Source organism: Prinia subflava, chromosome 14 (genome assembly GCF_021018805.1).
Source record: "Prinia subflava isolate CZ2003 ecotype Zambia chromosome 14, Cam_Psub_1.2, whole genome shotgun sequence".
NCBI lineage: Eukaryota > Metazoa > Chordata > Aves > Passeriformes > Cisticolidae > Prinia > Prinia subflava.
Window position 1 is genome coordinate 20,622,490 of NC_086260.1, and position 19,521 is coordinate 20,642,010.

The following is a 19,521-nucleotide window of genomic DNA, read 5'->3' on the forward strand; positions in this document are numbered from 1 at the left end:
AGTTTGTGCAAGAGTTGTTGGGTTTAGTGGTGAGACATCCTCAGGAGATCAGTCACAGATCATCATCAGAAAACCAACAATCCTACAGTCTTTTATCTCCACTGTAAATCAGAGGGAATTCTGGAGCTCTGTTTCAGTGCTGACTCAAGAGAACGACATTCAGTGAGTCACTCACATAGTTTTCAGCAAGTCTGAGGAAAAAAAGTCTCCTCCCTGTTGGGAGACTGTGTGGTTTGGATCCACCTCAGGGTGCAGTTTAAGTACACATGGTTTCATTCCAGGCAAGCAGAAAGTCCTGGTGTAATACCCAGGTAACTTGTATCTTCTATATCTCAATTTAAAAAGTTAGAGTTACATGAAAACATTTCTTCCAGATGCACTAGTTAGTGACTGCGGGGAGAAGGAAGCCTAAAAAGGTGATAAATACATCTGCTGCTCTTCATGGGACATTGCTGGTAGCACTTAATGTGTTACAAGTTTGTCTTGAATTTGTGTGTCCCAATAGCAGCGCAGAGCGCTCTTCCTTAGACCCTGAATGAGTTTATTTCTGATTATTGATGCAGGCAAAAGGTGGTAATAAAGTTTGCTCATTTTTAATGGTTCAGTGTCAATATTCCAGGCTCAGTAGGTATTACATTCAAGGCATTTGGTGTTTGTGTTCTATGTATAGCAGCCACAGCTGACTGGCAGTTTTTCTGTTGCAGAACCTGACTGGAATCCAACTGTAGCTGGCCATTGTAAGAGATTTTTTTTTTCCCCACTTTGTAATTATTGCAGTGGCACATAAGCAAAGACAGCCTGCAGCAACTTCACAGTCATTTTTTAATTGCAGTTCCTGTCTTGGGTTGGCCAGGTGTTGGTGTGCCTGTGCTACATGTTGCAGCAATAGTACTACATCCTTCTCCTGTAGACTTCTCTGAGCTGTAATTCTTCTTTAGAAGAATTATGTTCCTGCCAATATTAAATTATTAACAATCTCCCCTATTGTCACTTTACATGATTGCCTTTGCAGCAAGTGAGGGTGTACCATAGCATGTCTGTGTCCCTGTTCAGGAGGATGTTTAGTAGACATACCAAAAAAATTTTGGTCTCTTATATAGTGTGTCTCATTTGAAGTCTAGAGAGAGTGGTAAAAAAATTGTTTACCCCACAAGATGTTTCTTCCAGTAATTAAAAAATAAATACTGGAATAATTCCATCTGAATGAGCACTTCTGAGATGTTTCTTTGGTGAAAACTGAATTGCTTTGTCAGACATGTAGGATGTTGGATCTGCTTGGAATGTGAGTCTGTGAGACATCCCTGCTACTGAATGACTGCCTTAGATGGGCAGGCAAATGTATTGGAAACCTTTATTGTAAAGTTTGTCAGGATGGAAGATAAGCCACAGTATTGGCAGAGATAATTCTCAGCTGAGGCACCTCAGTTCTGCTCATGTGCAGGTGGACTCATTAACAGTGGTGTTCATTTGGTTGATTTAATGTAAATTGTTTCCAGTTCCCAGGAAATACATGTCACTGGAGATTATTCAAACATGGTAAATTTTCAGTTGTAAAATAGAGAACAATAATCACATAGTGATATTCTGCAGCTGTGTGGCTCTTGGACTTAAAACCTCAGTGTGATCCTGCTAGTTCAGACACTTCATCAGAAAACTGCTGTATTATCCTTTACATTTTGAGCACATTTTGGAGTTCTTCAGTCCTTTTGGTTGTGAAGGTACTTTGGAAATATAAAGTGCTAATGGTGTGATGTGACGGTTGCTTCCTTCAGCCTCTGAAGTGCAAGCTTGGGAAGCGCTGGGTATGGCCATAGGTGTCCATGACCCAGGTGTGAGCAGCCATCTCCACTTTAGAAAGAGGATGATGACTCAGGGTAGAGTCACATCCTGTTAACACTGGCTGGGGATACCACCACTTCAGTCTTCCTGCTTCTCACTAATGAAAGCCTTAATAAAAAGAAGCCCTTGAAGTGTAAGAAAGCCCAGTCCTTCAGTGATTTGTGGCTGCTCAAATCTTGCACGCAGGTATCTGACCTGTTCAAAAGCAGCTCAGGCTCAGCACTGTGGTTATGGGGGGTCTCAGGGTCAGGTGGGCCTCTTTCCATGGCAGGTGGCTCCAGAGCCAGGCACACATAATGGCCTTGCTTCCCTCCAGCTAAGAACTCTGTGCTTTTTTCTGCAGTCCCAGGCTGAGGTGATTTGCTGTGATGTGGGTTCTGTTTCACAGGTGATTACACCTGCTCCAGTGTCTGCCAGTGTCCAGAGTAGGAGAGAGCTGAATCCCAGCAGTTGGCAGTACCCATTTGAGGAGGCTGTGAATGACCATCAGTGAAAAGCAGTGTCTGGCTCTTGAATCTCAGTGTGCCGTGGTCTGCCTTGTGGGGTTGGCTTTCAGCTGGAGTCCAGCATATGTTAACAGATGGATTTAGGTTGGATATTGGGAACAAATTCTTCCCTGTGAGGGTGGTGAGGCCTTAGCACAGGTTGTCCAGAGAAGCTGTGGATGTCCCATCCCTGGAAGTATTCAAGGCCAGGTTGGATGGGGCTTTGAGCAACCTTGACTAATGGCAGGTGTCCATGCCCACGGCAGGGGGTTGAAATGATCTTTAAAGGTCCCTTTCAGTCCAAACTGCAATGATTCTGGGACAGATCAGCCTGGCTGGTCAGAGCAGGTGCTAGTTACCCCAAGATTGTGGGTTTAATCCCTGTATGGGTCTTTCAGGAGTTGGACATTGAGTTGGACTGGATGATCCTTGTGGGTCCCTTCCAACTCAGAATATTCTGTGATTAAGGGTATTTATCCAGTGTCTGTTCTATAGTGCATATTCAATGGACTAGCAAAGCTGTGTTTGCATGGCTTCCTGAATCAAATGATCATGGAGCAGAAACAAGCTGGTGGAGCAGAGCATGAAACTCCACTTATCTATACATTCTTAGTGGGATGAAGCTTTGTGCTTCTCAATGCAGTTGCAATAGGATAGAGATTTAGATAAAAGTATTTCAAGCTTTTAAAATTCAGTGTGTTGGAAGGGTAAAGTTGGAGTTGTGATCTGTGGTGTGTACTGTATGCACAGATCTCTGCTAAAGCATCTTAGTTTGAAAGAGATGTGTTTAAAAACCTTCCCCAAATATATTGTCTGCCTCCCAGTAACTTTTAAACTGGCATTGAAGCTGGAGAGGATTTTATATTTTGTTTCTGTGCTGCATTGCTTAATGCATGCAAAACAGACTGATTTCAGTAAGGAACTTCTACTAACAGCTTGAGACAGATTTCAAATACATTTCAAAATATTTTGTGGTGGAAAATACTTCCCCTACAGCCTTCTTGGGGGTGTCCTTGCTAGTAGTTGCTGCTTCTGTTTTTCCTCAAATATGTCAGGGCGGTTTTGCTGAAATAAATTGTCATCCTCAGTACACAAAGACCCTGGTAGCTGTGTTCCCTGAGCATGTTGCCCCAGAGGCCCCATGCTGGGTGTTTGGTTGTTTTGGTTTCCTGGACAATAAACTGGTGCCTGGGAGGCCTGATCTGGCCTGTTTCACCATAAGGAGTGGCAGGAGCCTGCAGGAGGAAGTTCCAGGTGTCTCGAGAGGAAGGAAATGAGGGGAAAACTGTGTGTTTTGGGGAACGCTCCCACACAATGCAAGGGAGAGGCATGGAGTAGAGGGCGCATCAAGAAGGGAAGGGTCAAATCTGTCTGGGAAGGGTGTTGCTAGGTTTTACCACAGAGGGAAGAAGTACTCTTCCAGCCTTGAAAGAGCATCCCCATCCTCTATTTGTGTCTGCTGCCTGCCTCCCTGAGCCAGCATGGTGGTGGAGAGCCCCAGCTGCTGCCTGGGGCAGGGGGAGCTGCCCTGTGAGACCTTAGGAGCAGCAAGAAGGAAGGTGCTGTGCAATGTTTAACACACTGTGTGAGAGAGGGGCCTCACAGACAATATCTGCCTTCCTGCCGTATGCCTGAACCTCATGGGAAGCCTGCTCCATTCTTATCCCCTTCCTGGCATTGACGCGTGGGTCTGCTGTGACCTGAGGCTTCCTGCCACCCGTGCAGGGCCAGCACCTTCTGCTGTCAGAGTCCAGGATATCCCTCTGGCCACCCTGGAGTGTTTGGAGACTGGACAGGGGGATCTGGGATCTGTACAAGAGGGTCAGCCAGCCTCACACAGAGCCCAGGAGGACAATGCTCTTGATTCCTGGCCATGGGAGTGAATACTCACATGCAGGAAGAATCACAAGCCAGAAGAATTTAAAACAAGTAGTAGCTAGTTTATTATAGAATGTAAATATAGAAGTTAGGATTTTTAGTATATGGGGCTGAAGTGACAAGATGGAAGAATTGGGGAGTGGCCCCTGTCCTCCTTGTTCTTGTTCTCGTCCCCTATATTTTGTTGAGTTGGATTTTAAGGATTCGTTTAGAATAGAAACCACATGTTAGCATAGGTAGTAGTTATTGGCAAAATTTTGTAAATAAAAAATACATTTTGGATTGTGGTTGGGTCAAGGGTACCGTACATAAGGTGCGGGGCTCTCTGATCTGCCCTGGTCTTGCCGTGTGTCCTGCTTTGCTGGGGATGCCTTGCAAAGCTGGGAAAGAGCTGATAGATAATTAAGAATAAACAACCTTGAGAACACGGACTGGCGGACTCAGCTTGTCATCTCTGGCTCTGGCGTGGAACCCTTAGGCCTAGAAAAGACGAAAAACCTTATTACCTCGGGGAACAGCAACCCCGAGGAGAATCTCAGGGAACAACCCTGAGCAACCCTGAGATTTCACCACTACATAAGAGCCAGGTCCATGGGCTTCCCTTGCCCTCAGTGCAGATTTCTCCCACCTTTTACAACAGGGAGGTGACCTGAAGCTCTGTTTGCAGCATTAAGCAGGTGAACAATAAAATAGTTGCCAGGGGATTTTAACTGGAGACACTCTTCTAGTCACTAAGGTGTCCAGGAAGCAGTCTTTGGTCTGGGCAGTCACAGCTGCAGGAAACATGGTGGGATGGGATTTGGTGGAGATCACACTGCAGAATGCAGCTGGGTACATTGCCATGGGAGCACAGTGCCACTGCAGGGTGGGCAGAGCCCCTGGTGAAAGCAGCTCTGCTGGCCCAAATGCCAGGACTTGTATAGGGCACAGTGGAGGGTTCACCTTAGCCTGGCTGCATCAGGAGAAGGTAAGAACTAGGAACATCTTTTCTGCTGTAGCAAGAATGACTCATGCCAGTACATCTGCTGCGTGGTCTGAGTCTTGCCTTGGCTGAACTGTACTACAAGTGGTATGCCTTTGATGCATCTGTTGCCTTATTCGTTGCCTCACCCACGGAGCTTGGCTTGAGCCATCCCTATGCCTGAGAGACAAAGATCCTTTTAAAATTTAAAAGAATCTTTGTTCTAGTTTTGTTTTGTCTAATTCTCACTTGTATATAGTAATGCACATAATATATATGGAAAAAATTATCTTCACTGAAATGGCTTTTTTTTCTCTATACACATTCCAGATAGAAAATGCTTCATCGATACTTCCTGCAGGCCCACAGACCTAGACAATGCAGTTCTCAGTACTGTTTCAATCTACATTTACTGACAAATAAAATAGTTTGTTAATTGTATCAGAGGCAGATGTCAACTTTCTAGACTCAAAGAAAAAAAAAACAAAAAAAACCACAAACCAACAAAGCCCCCAAAAGGAAAAAAAACCCCTCTAAACTCAGTGTGTGGTCTAAACACAACCGTCCCTATGCTAGTGTGCTAATTGCCTGACTGCCTGTCACCCTCATTAGCCCTTGGGCTTTTGGGCACTGCATTACAGGACATTGGAAGAGTTGTTACATGATGTCTCTCTGTGGGAAGAAGAATGCAGTTCACACCCTGTAAGTCCAAACTACAAGGTAAAAATAATCCCTTTCTATTCTCTCCTAAACAGAACTGCTCCTGGAAAGCAGAAACAAACCCTAGTAATTGCTCTATGTCCCTGGAATCCTTAACAGAGCATCTGCAGACATGACAGGAACAAGACCTGCTCCGGGATCCCTGCAGTTTTCCGCAATGGCAGAGATCAGTTCATGCGTTACTGTTTCAGTGCTCTGTGTGTGCTCAGTGCTGTGGCATTACAGAGAAGATGACTGTTTTCCTGCTGCAAGGAGGTTGAAATCTTAACATCCTGAACATACGGAAGGAGAGTTTTCTCTGACTGTCAAAAAATCTTATAAAATGTTAGCTGGGGGGAGAGGGGAGGCCACGTGCATGCTCAGTGTTCAAGATAAAGCTATTTGTGCTCAGTGTAATGGCAATATTTTTCAGTTGCAACTCTCCTGTGCAGAAGTTTAGTCTCCCTACTGTGGACAGAGTGAGAACAATGAGAGCTACATCACTTTTAAAATGGCCAGTTTTCTAAGAACAAAAGGAATCTGTGTCAAGTATGTGATTTAGCTCACTTTTATTTTTTTCCTTTTTTCTTTTTTTTTTTTCTTTTTTTTTTTTTTCTTTTTTTTTTTCTTTTTTCTTTTTTTTTTCCTGCACTTCTATTTATGCCCTGGTCCGTTCTTACACTCCCCAACCTTGTAAGAAAGTAGACATGGTTAGTAACTTAAGAGGAATGAGACTGGTTTCCTAGATCTGATCTGAGCACCGTTGCCTTTATTTATGTAAACAATGGCATCATCCATTGCAGAGAGGGAACCCTAAATGTTACAGGAGGGCAAATTTTAGGAAGTATCCTTATGAGACAAGAGTGATTCATCTTCAAGTGTATATATTTAAGAAAGATGCTGTATCCTGAGTCTGATAAATTCTGTGAATCTGACTTTACTCCAGTTCAAACTGTAATGTATTAGCAAATATTAATCACTTTTTTTTTTCCTTTTAAACGATGTGAAAATTGGTGCTTGCAGCCTGCAAGTGTGAAGTGTGAAGAGCAGCAGAGCCAGCTTTTTTGTCTCCTTTCAGCTTTCTCCAGAAATCTGCTTTTGCACTCCTCCAAAAGCCTTTTGTAAGTGATGTCTGACCCATCCAGTGATGATAACGACTGCCTTGTTCCCGGGATTCAGTGTTAGTCATCCAGGGGATGGTGTTCAGGGCATTGCTGAACTTCCAGTAAAGCACTCAGTTCCATACTGGGGGAGTTTGCTGATGTTTGTTAGAAAATATCACCACAGCCATGTTCAGTTCTCTCCTCCATCACACAGTGTGGAGGAAATATGCATCCTTTTGACCAGAGTGGAAAAAGCAAATCCATACACGACAGTATGGCTGAGTTGCTGCCAAGGGTGAAAATCTGTTCCACAGCTTGTCATTCAGCCCTTAAAGACATCCACAGGATGCAGCAGCCAAGAGCACTGACCTGGCTGGTTCTTGCATCTGTTTTGTACCTGAATGGGAAATCACTCTCTCCAAAGGGGATGGTTGCAGATTGACAAGCTCCACCTCTGTGCCAGCTGCACGTGTGCAGCAACACATGGATCTGCCTGCTGGAGAGAGAAAACCCTGATTTCTCTTCACTTGGATTTTCTCTGCCATATTTACTGAAAAGAATTGCTTCTGTAGTGAATTATGATGAGGAAAGTAGACAAAAACTCCCCATTTCCTAGCACCTGCCTTGCTGCAGGGACATGTCTCTGTGCCTCTTCTTGCTGTCAGGAAGTGACTACATCTGTGCCGGTCAGGTAGGGACAGAAGGCTGAAAGGGTTAGCTTGTTTGTTTATTTGTTAAAAAAAAAAAAACAGCAAGTATTTAGCAAGCATTAGTGGTTGCTTCCAGTGGGTTTGCTTTCAAACCTGGCCTCATGCCATGGGAAAGGCTGGTGTTAAGTGCCGTTGGACATTGGGAGGTGCCACAGCCCAGTGTCCTCCAGCCGTGTTCTAAACCAGAGAACTTTCTGTCCTCTCTGAATTGTTTCCTCCGTGAATGAAGGCAAGTGTTCCATTATACTAGGGGCAGAACAGCATTTCTCCAACCTTCCTTTTGTAATAGCTGCTGCCACTTTTCCTTGGCTTTAAGCCAGGGCTGGCTCAGCCGACCTTTGGGTGAGATTCCTGACTTCTCTCATTTGGTAGATGCCTTTTCCTGTTGTCTCTGGCAGCACTTCCAGGCTGTCAGCTGGAGTGAGGAAGCGCTCATGGACCTGCCAGTCCGTCAGCCTGGGCTGGCCCTGTGAAAGGCTCCAGTGCTGCTGAGCTGGTTTGGGGGAGGTCACCAACTTGCTTTTCATGGCTCTTCCCAGGTTTCACTTGCTCTAGTGCCTGAGTTTCACACTTAAACCTGAGGAAGACCACATCTGAAGGTGTTACGTCTTTCCAGCTCCCTGTAGGAGGGGTAACTCCCTGATGGCACTTTGTGCTTTGTTTTGAGCTTACCAAGTGTCTTCATCCTCATCTCAAAACAGCAGCTTTATAAAAGCAGATGAACCCAGCTAATGTGAGGGCCAAAGTGAGATGGTTTGGGGCATCTCACAAACATACACCAGTTCCTCACTGGGGCCAAATTACAACAGTGCCCCAAACAGATCCTCAGTGTGTCCCTCACAGGTGTGGGCCTGCCCAGAGCTAAGGGCTGGTGTCCTGGCTGACATGTAGGGCAAGAGGCAGTTTTCACTCCTGCTACCAGGAAGGTGAGGAGATTTGGACCAGTTTTGGAGAAGCTGATCATCTTTTGGAGAAGATTTTGGGTGCCACCATCATGTGACGATTCTCAGGAGTATCCTTGAGATACCATTTATCCAGAAGATTTGCTGTGCCTGGTAACTTCAGGGATGTGTGTTTCTTCCCTGGTCTTACTAAGATCCTGGTGAGCCATCTGGAAATTTCATCGTATGATTACTCCAGGATCTGGAAGACCTTTTGTAACTACTAATCCCAGAAACAGATTTTTTTTTCATCCTGTTTGTCAACACAGCCTTTAACTTATTTTTATGGGCTTTAGTACATGTTTGAAACATGACTGCTTTAGGATACAATTTTTTTTTTCTGGACTATCTCAGTGCTCTGTATATCTACTTATAGCACTTTCGGAGGAACAGCTGTTTTGTGGGTATTTATTAGGATCTTCTGTGTCCTTCAAAACTTGACACATCTCTATTTGCATACCTAGAACAGGAATCAGTGTGACTTAGCATGCCATGAGCATGAGCTCCTAGGAAATTATACTTTGTGTTGCCACCTATTTTGCTGCAAAAAAAATGAATAATGTTTTCATTAGTAAGATGTGATAATTTTTTCATTAAAAAATATTGATCCAATTAAAGTGAGGGGGTAAAGCAAAAAGACTAATCTAATCTAACTGTGCCATGCTAAATTCTTGATATTTTGCCTCTTCTTATTGTGTCTTGTCCTCTGGCTCTTTTTCACCCAGCAAAATAACTTGTGGATGCAGTTTGCTGTATGTGTCTTAACTGCTCTGTGGAGGGAGTGGGATATGGCAGGCAGGAATCCTGTGTGCAGGAAAAGTTGTTTAATAGGGTGCCATCAGTGTTGGGGGAGTTCGGGGAGGTCTGCGTTGTCATCTTGCCTGGAACCATGGCCCTGTGTTACTGCAAGAACATACAGCCCTAGGCAGAGGTTCAGAGAATCTCCCTGGAGGAGCCTGCAGGACACATTTCCGATGGCTGGAGTCAGAATGAGGGAGAGGCAGGAAGAGTCTGTGTGTGTGCACAGAGCCAGTGAGGGGCTCACTGCAAGTCCCCAGGTTTGTTGTGTGCCTGTGTGTAGGACTGGGCCCCAGAGCACACAAATTCCTTGTGCACTTGCAGAGCATCATGTAGAGTCACTCTCTGTCACAGACGACATGAAAAGAACTGCACGAGGACACGCTGATGAGCAAAGCAGGAAAAGGGACAAGTTTATTTACAAAACTCAGTTTTGTATATTTCCTATGGTGCCCATGGACTGGAGGATGGAATCCCATCTCTCAAACCACATTGGTCAAACCAACTGCCAATCAACTTTCTCAGCCTACCTAAAATATGTAAACAATGAAGGAGTTAGCAAAACATGGCTATTGTTTATAGTATAAAGTGTGATAAAGTAAAAATTCTGACTCCAATATGAAGGACAATTCAGAAGGCTCAGAAAAGTCTTCAAAAACAGGGCAACAACCCTCTGCAAGTCAGGAGTGATGCAGGGAGAGCTGCCTCCTTTTTCTCTCTTGATAAAGAAGAATTCTCAAAAAATGTTTTTACATTTCTTAGGAAAAACAGAAAAGCTTTACCTAATTGCTGTTCTAAATGTATGCCCATGGCTTCTGAAAGGCCCAGCAGGATATAAACCCACCAGTTACCAATTCTGATTTTTGCCAGAACTTAAAAGTGTTTCCTTTTATGCAGTGCTGTGTTTTAGATTTAAGGGGGGGTCCCCAGGGAAGGTTCCCTGGGAGCCCCCCGGGCTCTAGGGTCGTGGGTGTTCGCATGCTGGCAGGTAAGGAGACTTTAGACGCTGGTGGGGTGCTGATGAGATGAGGGTTTATTTGGAGTCTTACCCCGGGAAGGCAGCATGGTCACTGAGGGAGAGCGGGAAGGGAAGGGAAGGGAAGGGAAGGGAAGGGAAGGGAAGGGAAGGGAAGGGAAGGGAAGGGAAGGGAAGGGAAGGGAAGGGAAGGGAAGGGAAGGGAAGGGAAGGGAAGGGAAGGGAAGGGAAGGGAAGGGAAGGGAAGGGAAGGGAAGGGAAGGGAAGGGAAGGGAAGGGAAGGGAAGGGAAGGGAAGGGAAGGGAAGGGAAGGGAAGGGAAGGGAAGGAAGGGAGGGAAGGGGAGAGAGGGAAGGGGAGCCTCTGGAGACCTCTCGGGCAAAGAGGGGCAAAGAGGGCGAGCCCTCTCCGTTTGCACTCTTAACAGGGAGGTTCAAAGTAGGCGCAGTAACATTCTTCAGCCAATAGAGTTACAGATACACGATACTGCAGCGAGGTTACAGACTTGGGATAAGTCACTTTCTAGGGGTGAGCTAGCCAGAGCATACCATTTCCATAAAATGCAATTCTACAATGCAGTAATCCTAAAACTAGTCCAAGAAAACACTCACACCATGACTTAGATATTCCAGTTGTGCCGCCAATATGGAAACTTAAATTATTATATTTCCTCCAGGCAAAGCTTCCATCATTAGTTAAACTCAATGGTCTTCCACTTGCTTGTAGGGAAGATACAACCTCCTTTCCGTGGTCTGAAAAATGGTCGCAGCTCAAAGCTGAGCAAAGAGTGATGATTGATGGACTAAAAAATAGAACCGTAACATAGTAACCAAAGTCCTATTTAAGCATTAAATGTTTTTTAATCATAGTCATATCTTTCTCTGGAAAAGAAGCTGCACATGGACCAGCCATTACTCATGTAATAAATGCTTTGTTATTTTTCTGTTTGAGATTTTACAGTTCCCATCTTTATCACTTGTGCATCAAGCCCAAAGTTTATTAGTAGAGATAAAAGCTTGTATAAAGCAAAATTAGTCAGGTAGGACCCAGTCCTATCCCCAAAGTCTTAGTCACTTCTTTAAAGTTTTGTAAGCTGTGGTTCACTTGCCTGTGCCAGCGTGGCCCTGTGTGATCTGGCAATGTGTTTATTTTGTGAGCGAGGCCATTGCGCAGCATTCATTCATGTGTGCTCAACAAGCCATTGTCTGCTCTGCTCCAGAGATTGTAACTACGCAATATCAATACACTATAAAATTGAGAGGGACATGGGTTTTTTTGGTCAGACTGTATTGGGAATTTCTTGATAAGTGCAGTTATGTGGGCAGAGTCTGAGGTATTTATTTTTTCTGTTGGAGTGACCTCACAGTAGCACTTGACCTTGCATTCAAGCCAAGGTAAGTTTGTTCCTTGGCCACTGAGCCCAGGAGAGCCCCAGCAGATGCTTCAGGTTCTGGTCAGGAGGAAGTCCTGACACACCAAACAGCCACCAGGGCCAGCAGATCCCATCATGCTCGAAGTGGTTTCAATGACTACAGGATGTGTGGTCAGAAATGAAGAGGTTGTTCAAGAATTGTTTAGATGTAGAGAAATCCTTCTGCCTAAGCAAATATCCTGCTGAGTTTCTCATGGAAAATAATTTGATGTGTAAAGCTCTATCTTTTCCAGGTTATGAGGGATGGGATTTAAGAGAGAGGTGTCTAATTCTCCAAATTTAGAAAGCATATGGGTCTCAAAAGCGTTTCTCAGTTGGAAAATTTTCTTTTAAGAAAAGGAAATAGATTTTTATAAGCAATATATAATTCAAGCATTTGGCTAATTCTCCTGCTACAAAGCTTTTAGGTCAAATTCTGATTCATTGATGTGGATCTAGAATTAAAGGGATTAGGAGAGGAAGTGGACTCTGAAGTTAGGAAAACTTTGGTTTCTTGTTCACTTTTTCCTACTCAACAAATGTATATTTGACCTATGTTTCTATTTTAAGTGTTGTAGGGAAAGTTACTCCCATGTGTCTGCCTTTGCTCTTTTTCTGCCCATTGTCATCAGCTCTGCCATGGGTATGTTCCATTTTACTGTTGCAGAAAGGGATCCTGATCATTCTGGACATGATATTGTACAAATGCTGGGAATTTCTTCATTTATTCCATTACATTAGAGAATGGAAAATGGGTGTTTTATTATTCTTATTACTCATTAAAATTATGTGTTAAAACAGTGCCCTGTTTCACAGTGTGATGTTCTGCAGTAGCTCAGGGCCTGAGGGAAGCCTTCCTTTTGTTGCTACATGTCTGTGTATTCACAGAAGTGTATGTTGTGTTGTGTTCAGGATTCCTACAGGGATCACTTTGGAGATCCATCTGAAAACTTTTCATCTGGCATTGAGGTCAGTCTCCCTCTTTCTGTCCTTGCCATTTTTCTGTTATGTGTGTGTGACCCTCATCTCCTGTTGTTCACAATCCCACTCTCTCCCAACATCCAAAAACTTCCAATTTCCCATTGTAAGTACTATCATTCCTAGGTCTGAGAGACCTCTAACAGCCATCAAGCCAATGTAATTTACAGTACCCTGTAACACCATGAATGATGGTTATGAGTGCTTTTTGCTTGCTGTGTTCATAAAGGTGCTACAAAGAGACTGCTGAAGAAGCCAGGTCTGCATCCCATCCTGACTCTGGTACTGTGGAGTTGTGATGGATTTACTGCTTTCATAAATGCAGCAAACAGCATTGCCAAACCCAGTGGTTTAGCTGGGACCATCCATATGCTCTGGAAAAAATAGCTCATCCTGGGAGAAAAGAGTGATAGGGGGGTTTCCCTCCTTTCCAGTAATTACTTTGGGAGAATTATGTTGATCAAAAGAAAGAGCTGCTGCTTGTCTTGTGAGAAAAAGGAGATAAGAACAAGAGGGTTAAATGTGACAACTCCTTGTAATACGAGCCCTGCCAGTGCTCTGGAGAGACGAGAGCACAGTTGTGATGAGCCAAATTCACCCTGAGGCCAGTAATTAGTCGGGTGGGAGCTTCCCACTAGATTGAGGGTGTCCTGGGAGGTCTCCTGGAATAGGGAGAAAAGAAGGGGCTTAGCAAAGCAGGGGACCTTTCTATTTTCTCCCAGTTTTCACCATATAATATTTTACACAGTATTCACCATGTAATGTTTCACCATACTTAGCTCTGTAAAGCACTGTGATATAGTTTGTATACATTATGTAAAATAAGTTGTAATCTATTATATTGAAGAAATACAAATATAAAATAAAGACAAAGGATGAAGTAAAGTAGCTGTGTGGTAACTGGATCCCCAGTCCCCAATTGCACTGGTTGTCCCATTCCCCAAGGCTGTGGTTGTAGGTCTCTGCCATCCCTGGAATTATTTAGGTGTTTTCCACGTGATACAATGTTAAATACAGACTGTCCTGGATGAAAAGGGGAGCAGAGATCAAATTCTGTTGCACAACACTCTCCAGGAGAGCCTGTCTCCACCATCCCCTGCTCTCCTGCTGTTTGTGGATTGTGCAGCTCTTCTGTCTCAGGAGTTTCAAGAAACGATTTTTAACTGCTTCACTTTTTTGAAATTGGGAAAGCTCTAATACATCTCGAGGCACAACTGACCCCTCGGCCCTTTAGGAGTAGTGCCTGTTGGTAATGGGACAGCATGTTGCAATGTGTAATCTAGGGAAAGCAAAACCCCAACTCTCCAAAGTTTGAGTGGGGAAGGGGAGGCTGGGAGGGAGGTGAGGACGGCTGTAAGCATTTCAGTGAATGCTATTGCCGAAGTTGGAATATGCAAAAAATTGGCAAGGGGAACCTTCTGTGGGAAAGATGTTGTTGTGAGCTGCCCAGCAGCAGGACGAGATCCTGCTTCTGCATTGCTTCCCCGAGGCACGAGTCGCATCCCGAGCGCGCGGCCCCGGCAGCCTCCTAGGGCGTCTGGGAGGAAGAGCCCTAAATCCCAGCGGCTCCCGAGCCCGGCGGCTGAGGCGGAGGAGTCGGACTTTTCTGGCTCTGCAAGGGCTGCCAAGGAGGTCAGCACAGGGGGCTCCCGGCACAAATCCTTCTGCTCTGTGAGAATTTCCCTCTTGAGCGACTGCTGCACTTTTTAACCCGAAGATTAATGGAAGGGGGCCGTGGAAAGGGCCAGAGTGCCTGAATTAGTTCATCCGTCTCCAAGCAAGCATGCAGCCGGTGAGTCACCGGCACCGCTTCCTGCACGCTGATGGTCTGCCTGGAGCTGTCCCAGCGATCCGGCCCAGCCCTGCAATGCTGGGAATTCGCGGGGCCAGATCACCCCATGCTGCGACTGCAGGCTGTTAATGCTATAATATAAAAACTAGTCTAGATTAATTACACTGCACATATTATTTATCTGTAATCCTGCTCCTTGGTCTCTTTCCCTCCCAGCATAGCTCCCCATTGTTTTCTGTTCCTCTCTTAAGGTGTCCTTGACTTCCTTTGGGTTTCTCCATTTTTTCCGAGGGCTGGGATGACAAAGGTGCCTGGTTGGCAGCAGTGCCTGCTTTGCCTATTCACCTGGGCAGACCCATGTCTGTGTATGTGGAGGCATAAACAGCCAGGCAGAGCTGTTATTCGGCTTTGATGGGTCACCAGCAGTGACCTGTGATCGCAGTGAGGTGCTGCAGCACAGCAAGGTGGGTGGCTGGAAGGGCTCCTAGACATAGGATCACAGAATATCATGACTTGGAAGGGACTCATTGAGTCCAGCTCCTGGCCCTGCACAGGACAAGCTCAGGACACCAGAAGTAATGGTCCTGGTGGGGGATGCACACAGGATGTGTCTGTTTCCATGACGTTACAAAGGTTTGTTATTACATCCAGCAGAAATGGGTTGAAAATTAAATACAGCCATGCAGGGGATCAGCCTGTAGCTGCAACCAGTTCTTACTCTGAAATAGAGCATTGTGTCAGATCAGTTGTCTTCCTCACATGGAAGTAGTGGTGTTTATGTGCAAAATTTTGTGCAGTCCTGGCTGCAGCATTCTGGCGTAAGATAGTCCCTCACTGCACTGCAAGGACCTGGAGGGAGAGCAGGGCCAAAATATCAGATTTTTCATTTTTAGGACACATCTCTCACCTGCATTGCTGACCTGTGGCCAGGGAAGAGAAGCCCCAACCACAGGCTGGAGGGATAAGGGCTTCCAGGTGCCCCCTCCAGCTCATCCTCCACCACAGGGATCCTGGCACAGGTTTGTTTAGCAGCAGGTCTGGGAATTGAGGGTTTGGAGGGACCTGTAGCTGTTGTGACTGAGCATCACTGCATGCCTGGGCAGCCGCAGGAGGCTGGTGTCTGTCCCACTGCTCTTCCTGGACACTACCCAGCTCTGGTATATCTATTGCTGCCATAGGTGCTGGGAGATGAAAAGGTGTCAGCTTGACAGGGCAGCCTGTAGGATAAGGTCTGGTTGCCATCTGGAGCCTGTGGCAACATTCCCAATGACTTGGGTGGGAGAAGCACAAGGACCGTGATGCCCTGAGATGATTAAAGATCTAAGACTTGCTAAATGTGGACAAAATAAGCTGTAATTTTGTTTTGCTGTGAGTTGTTTCATGCAAGAAGAGACTGAAATGATCTTAATACCTCACAGAGGATTGTTGCACTTTCATGTGATGCCAGTGGGATCAGTGGGTACTCTGGTGGCGTCTCAGGGTGCCGTGCCTGGAGGTCTCCAGCCCCCTCAGCAGCAGCAGTAGATTATGGGCATCATTCAGGTATTTTCCGAAATGATCTGAATGATTTTTTTGCTGCAGTCACTTCCAGCAGGTGACCATTTGTTTTTTCTCCAGCCTTTGTTTTTCTTCCCTGTTCACCTGTTTGAACACTGTTGCCACAGGAAAAAAGGAATCAGAGGGTTCAACCACTGGCTGGATTTTTTTTTTTCCTTTTATTCTTTTCCTTTTTTTTTTTCTTTTTTTTTTCTTTCTTTTTTTCTTTTTTTTTTTTTTTACGACTGCATTTTTAAATGGCATGTTTATAAGTGTGGACCTCATTTTCAAAACAAAGTGTTTTTGAAACTAATTTTGCAAACAGCTGTTGCAAAGGACAGCCCAGACTGGTGACCTTTTGCATCTGTATCTCTGACTGTGTCCCTGCAAAAGTGGTGTCAGCATGGAGGGTTCTGGGGTAGGTACAAGAGGGGCTTGTGACCCCCACAGGGCAGTAAAATAGCTGTTTTGAACTCTTGGTCTGTCCCAGTGTTCCCCCAAGCTCTTCCACCAACTCAGATATCCCCAGCACCACTCTTCCTCAAGAAAATATGCAATTTCTTAAGTGGTTTAAATACAGTTACTTGGGAAATCTGCATGTTGGTGAAACAGACCTCGCCCACACCCGAACCCCTTTCTCCTGTACCTGCTCCCTGCAATCACCAGCCTTGGGAAGTTGTGGCATTTACCAGCAAAACCAACCCATCGGTGGGCATGTTTTCAGTGGCACTTCGTGCATCTGCTTTAGATTGCTTTAAATTACAGCAAGGGGCCAGCTATGGCTGGACTTAGAGGTGAGACCAAAGAAATGAGGCTTAAAATTCAAAGCAATCCAACCTGCCCTGCCATGGTGCAATGGTCTGAGTAAGGCACTGGCACAGAGCCACCTCCCTGACTCCTGTGAGAGATGCTTTAAAAGCTCCTCACATGGGCAGTTCAAATGATGTTCACATGGGGAAAAAGAAAATAGTGTTTAATTGAAACTCTTTAAATGCATATATGTTTTTAGGATAAACAAAACAGATTGGGCAAATATTTACTTCTGCCCCTACTGCTACAAAACAAACTTTCCCACAGCTTTTGACAGAAATAATCTGGGTTTTAGCCATTATGGCGAATTTGTAATGACAAGGTTTCATTCTGAATGTTTCAGGATTTCCTGATTGGTTCTCATGCAATTATTTTGATTAACAATAAGGCTTTCAGACCAACTTGAAAGGGTCTCAGAGCCTTGGGAATAACCCAGGTCTTGGTTATTCCTTTCACTGGGATTATTTGCTGCAGCTTTCTAGCTCTGGAATCAAATTCTTTGGAAATCAAAGAACACTACATCTTAAAAATATTTCATTTCTCTATCTCCCTCCGAGAAGGATTTTTTTTCAGTTTAGAATAATACTTCTACCCATGTAAAAAAAAAAAAAAAAAAAAAAAAAAAAGCCATAGTATTGGAATAAGAACGAAATCCCAATGTAATTTTTTAATGAGAAGATGTGTTTTTAATAAAAAGATGAATGCTTTAGGTGGTCATTTCTGTGAGAAGGCAACATCTGAAGACAGAAACTGAGAAGTACTCAGGGCATTTCTGATAAAAAAAAAAGAGATTTCATACTAGAAACATCTGGATGGTTCTCTTCCATTTATAAACATAGGAGGGATCTTAGGGAATTAGGAAACATCCATTAGTGCTGTTTACTCAGATTTCATTGTTCTGTTCTTATCACTTAGATTATTTTACCCTCTTTTTAAGATAATGTGAAAATCTCAGACTGGCTTTAGAGTGTGCATGCCAGCAGATCCCCTCCTCACCGCCTGTCTCTGTACTGCAGATAATGGCATCTTGTTGCAGATGGGAACGGTCCTCAGGAGCTCCCATTCCTGGCAGAAAATGCCACCAGTGGCAGGTATCCTTAATTAAAAGCAATGTATAATGTTCTTGGACTCAGTGCATCCTAGGCAGGGTCCAAATCAGTAGGGACTGCACCTCCTTTAACTGTCTGCACAACTGCCCACAACCCACTGGGCTCCTGCTCACAGGCAGGTGAGAAATGAGACCTGGCTCTTGCTCACAAGAGACACACATGGAATAACCCACTCTCTTTATTTTCAGCCAGGAAGTCACCAGCATTTAATGCAACTGCTTACCTGACATCCGGGATGCCTGCGGCCAGCTGGAGTGCTGAAGCTGCCTTGCCCTAGGGGGAGGGAAGGATAGCCAGCATGGCTCCACAGTGCCCACCCTGGCACTGCCACCCCTCACTGAACTGTCTGGGAAGATGGAAGGTTGATGTCAACCAGGTGAGCCTAAACATCTGCAATGTAACACTGTGAAATGTCTGCTGCGTCAGGTCTTGCATTCAGCAGATTAATTTGTCACCTTACAATAATTTAAACAGAATAGTGGATTTAAGTGTCATAGTGGCAGAACGCAGTGAGGATTGAGAGGGGTGGTTTTGATACAAGCTGAGAAGCCTGTAAATGGAAAAAAACACAGTTATTACTTTCTGTGAAAGCGAAGTTTTCTGAGTTCAAGCAGTTACCCAACCAAACTGTCCAAGTTAAGCAAACACACAAGCTAAAGGTAAGTACGTGTAGCGTATTTTCTTTCACACTACCAAAAGTGGAAACATAAGGTATGTGTCTGATGTCATCTTCCAGACAGATGGGTTTGAAATGCTGGCATCTGAAATGTCATTACTTTTACACTGAACTTTTTAAAATTCTATTATTGCTGCTAATATTATGTATATGTATTTTAGAAGTAATTTCCCTGGACTCCAATAAAACGTTCTAAAAGAGTTTTGTTCCCTAAACAATTTTAACCTGTGTTTTGCCTTTTGGGGAGTACTTTTGGCCCCCAGGCAACACCGAAATAAAATTGCTGGCTAAGTAACATCAGATGCAGGAGAGACTGCTGGCCACATTAGAGAGCTCCCAGATGAGAAGACCTTACAGGATGAAATACAAATATGTTTGGTAATGAAAGCAGAAACTCTCTTTTACTTTAGGGAACAGGGACCAGCCATGAAATGCAGAAAGGTTTTTTGCTTGGGTTACAGCAAGAGGCATCATTATCCATAATTACATTTCTCATACCTGAAATCAAAAACCCCAAAGCTCTATTCCCTCCAGAGCAAGGTTTGGAAAATTATCTTAAATGTTGGTGTTTGCTGATCTAAGGGATGAATGAAAAGCTACTGCAGCCCCTTGATAAGTGTGTTTGCATGGGGATTATGTGTCAGCCACCATTTCACACCCCATTGGTGCAGCCTCAGATATGCCATATGTCACCTGGAATTATACCACTTCAGTCACAGCCTGCTGCTCTGCAGAAAAAGGGCAAGTGGGCACCTCTCCCCTCCCTCTCCCTCACTCAGGCTCCTATTATTGGGGACAAAAATCACCTTTTGCATAACTC